Here is a 4,231-nt window from a genome sequence, read left to right on the forward strand (position 1 = left end):
CTGGTCTTCTTCGCTTGCCTTTCCCGGCATGGAACCTCTGCCCTATGGGTGAACTGAGGCAAGGATAGTCGAGGTCCCAGTATTTTCAGCTTGCCATTCCTGTGTCGAATTTGCACACATATGAGTAGGGTTGGGTGGAAGAAGGGGGCCCTGACCTCTCTGAAGCACTCTCCTGCAATTCAGCCTCTGCAAATCAGAGTTGGAGAGGATGAGAAATGCTGGCTGCTTGACCCTTCAAGTAAAATACCCTATCTCTTGACTGGGAGCAGTGTGGGGTTAGAAGCCCCATCTTCTTGGCCACACCTGCTCAGAATGGAGGGAAGGAGATGTCAGGGCTCATGCCATACACTCTTCCTGAAGAAATGTTACTTCCTTTGCTCTATAGCCTTAGGACAATATCCAGGAACTTTAACTGATTCACTTTTTAAATAATTTTCACCAGTTATGCTGTTTTACTGAAGAATGGGTCCATGAAGCTGCTCACTCTATTCCAGAAGTGGGACTCTTCTAAAAAAGAACAGATTCATAGAATCTTTGAGAAACACATTTGAAGAATGTCATTTAGAGCATACTGTTTGATTTTCTGTTAGAATATTTTGTGGGTTGTCTATTGATTAACTTGCCTTACCACTTCCCTGAGCTTCCTTCTTCATTCCCACGAGCTCTCTAGTAATTCAATTCACTTTCACGTTTGCTTTATTAGCTTCCACCTGGCACAAGGAATTGACCATCTCAGTGAATAACCCCAAAGATTTTAGCTCTGCAGACCCCCTAAAACCTCTGAGTTTGCAGACAAAGCCCATCCCTCCACAGAAAGAGCTGGCACTTCCCATGCCTGGGATGATACTGCAGAAACATCTCCTCTGCAAGATAATAAGTGCCTCCCTCCGGAGTTACCTAAATACCTCTCCCAGCTGCAGGCCCAGAATTAGGGTTAAATCCCAAAAGAACTCAGCTGCTGACCTGCTGGACTTCATAAAAGTGACAAGAGATTACCCGAACTAGTTAGTATGTATCAGCAGAAGCCAAGGGAGTACCCTTGGGATTCGATTTTGAGGGTGCTTGGTCAAGGGAGCTAGAACATAAGACTGGATATGCAAAAAATCATTGACTTAGGGAGACTTTTTCAGGATATGAAATTTAATGCTCAAGCGAGGACCTCAGGGGATTGATCAAACACTCTATAGTAGGGAGACTCGCTGAAAGTAGGAAGGCTTAAAGAAATCAAAAGTCCACACTGAGCAGAGTAGAAATACTTGAGGTTTTTGGAAGATAATAAAAAAAAAAAATTAAAAGGTAACAGGGAGATGGGCATGCTGGAATGGATTTATTACATAAGGTCAGAAAACTCTAAAGGGGTTACATTGCATGGGAAAGCCCAAAGGACACAACATTCACCAAGGCATTAGTAATGTGCCAATGAGAGAGGCACCAACATCCCTAAGAAGTTCAGTGGTGGCTCTTCTCTGAAGGTCAGGGGTGATGGTAAAAGCATTGATCCAGAGCTGGGCTCATTAACACCTATGGGGATGATGGAGATCTAAAGTAAGAGAAGTCATATGCAAGCACTTAATCACCAGAAACCAGGAAGTTGCAATTATTCTAACAAGTGGAAAAGAGTGGCAGCCAAGAGCCTCCTACCCACAGGGAATTGTAAAGATGGTTGACAGAACATGAACTTGGTAAAGATTGCTACATCTAATGGATCTGAACAACAAGGCTGTGGAGAATAAAGAAAGAGCACAAAAAAAAAAAAAAAGGAAATAAGGGCTGCGTTACATTCCTACACTTGTCAGAAAAGAGCAGCAGCCTTTCAAAGGCTGAAAGAATACAGGCCTTCTTGAAGTGGCCCACAGCCCTGTTGGGAACAGCGGAGAGAAGCATGAGACATAGCTACTAGATGGCAACTCATTAGTAAGTTCTAATTAGAAAACAGAAAAGTGGAAGGTGAAAAAAATAGGGATAAAACTGATAAGCAGAGCTAGAATAGATATTTTTTTTTCCACGTGGTGTTCAGGGTGAGAATAAGAAGGAGGAGTCAAATAAGAAAGCCTAGATCTTTCAAATGAATTCCTTAGGAGGAATGAGACGGAAGTAATAGTTAACGTGAGCTGAAACAAGGAGTCCTGCCTTGGTCTCAAATGTCCAGGCTGAAATCATTCCTGGAAGAGCAGCTTTATCACCCAATGTACTGGGGAGGCACCTGTGGGTGCAACTGCAGATCTTCCCCCTACTTCTATCTGCCACGTTGTATCTATAAAGTTTACCCAAAGTCTTTCTTGCCTTGGCACCTAGTTATGCTAGGTCTCTGGAGTCACAATGAAACCAAAACAGATCATTTTAATATAGGGTTTACAAATACAGATGGTAGTCTCATAAGCAAATACTGCTCTTAGTAATAGTATCACAGACCCTCTCAACTACAATTTTTCCTTGCTTTTCCTCTGCGTCTCATTCTAACTATAGCTATCCTTCTTATGGCCTCCCATCTTATTTCTGAGGCCTTAGTTCAAACATCTAGATGCCTGCTGAAGCTACATGGAAGTCGCAGGCCCTTCTCTTACCACTGGATGGTGGTAAAGAACCTTATCAGGATAATTCTGATAGATTTCTCAACTTCTGCACTACTGACATTTGAGGCCAGATAATTCTTTGTCGTGGGGGGGCTGTACTGTGCATAATAGGATGTTTAGCAGCATCCCTGGTCTTTACCTATTAGATGCTAATTGCTCTGCCTGCAGTCATGATAACCAAATATTTGTCCAGACATTGCCATATGTCCCTGAGACATTTGGAGTGTCTCAGTTGAAACAACTATGCAATGAGACCCTGACCCCAAGGATTTTGTAGGAGAAAGAAAATCAGATTTTGATGGAATTTTTTAAAAGCCTTGCTGGGTTTTTTAAAATAACATATAGTCACTGAAAAAAATTCAAAAATGTGAAAAAACATACAAAAAGAAATTTAAAACACAAAATCCTACCAGGCAGATTAACTTCCGTAAACATTTTAATGACCATCTCTTCAGGAGCATGGACACATAGTTAAACATGTACAGTTTTGCAAACACGATAATGTGTGGTATACACACTCCTATAATCTCTTTTTCCACTGAAAATCTACTACGGACATCTTTTGAGATCAACAATATTGGCCTATTTTAATAATTAATTTTAATGCCTGCATAATATCACTTTATATGTAATTAACCAGAGCTTTACAGGTTGGCAACCAGGTTCCTAAATTTTCACCATTATAAGTGGCATTGCAATTAACATCTTTGAACATACATCTTTGCATAGGCTGAGACTGACACTGTTTCACACTCAACATTTCTGTGTATCTGGAATTTTGCCAGGACCTGGAACTTTACCAAGGATATTAGACAGAGAGCTTGTTCCAAAGATGTACACAGACTGATAAGGCACAAAACAAAATAAAATATAAGTGGCATGGAAATGCAAGGTAGAAATGTTAGCAAAAGATGAAGGAGAATATAACTGATTGGGGGTCAAAGATGGCTTCACAGAAATGGGCCTAGAAAAAGTCAGTATAAAAGTTAGTCTCAGCTCCTTTTTCTTCAAATGGCTATTTATAATAACCATTTATTTAACTGCCTATTTCTCTATTTCCTCTGCTCCTTGTATATAAGCAAAGGCCAGCTTTTCCTTCTTTATATACCCTATATTTATCACAAGGCCTTGTACATACTGAATCTTCAGTAAAAGTTTGCTTAATGAAAACCTTCCTGCCTAGAGAGAATTATTCTTCAGAGAGAAAAGAGAAACTCGCACAGGAGCAAATGGATGATGGATACACGTTTAAATTTCCTCTCAACCTCCCAAATTCAAATACAGACCAAGAAACAGGGATGGAAAAGAGAGAAGACAGAAAGGTAAATTAATAAGTACTTCTCTGATCCTTGCTTTCCTCTTGAAAAGCTTATCCAAGAAGAAATCTGAATGACCCTGCAGAAGGGCAATTTGGAATGAATCCTAAGGCTTACACTACAATTCAGATGATGTAGAGAAATATTCTACTCCCCTTGTTTTAGTCTAGAACCTGATATTCCTCCCAAATTCCATCCACTGGTTAGCAGAAGAAAAAAAATTAGTTTCAATCTACTTTAAACTTAATTCAATCTGATAATTTAAATATAATTTTAGGAATTGCTTGGTCTCTATTGGAAAAAAAAATAATGCTTGATCACTCAGAGAGCCTCTCCTTTGGG

The sequence above is a fragment of the Pteropus alecto genome, unplaced genomic scaffold, assembly GCF_000325575.1.
Source record: "Pteropus alecto unplaced genomic scaffold, ASM32557v1 scaffold395, whole genome shotgun sequence".
NCBI lineage: Eukaryota > Metazoa > Chordata > Mammalia > Chiroptera > Pteropodidae > Pteropus > Pteropus alecto.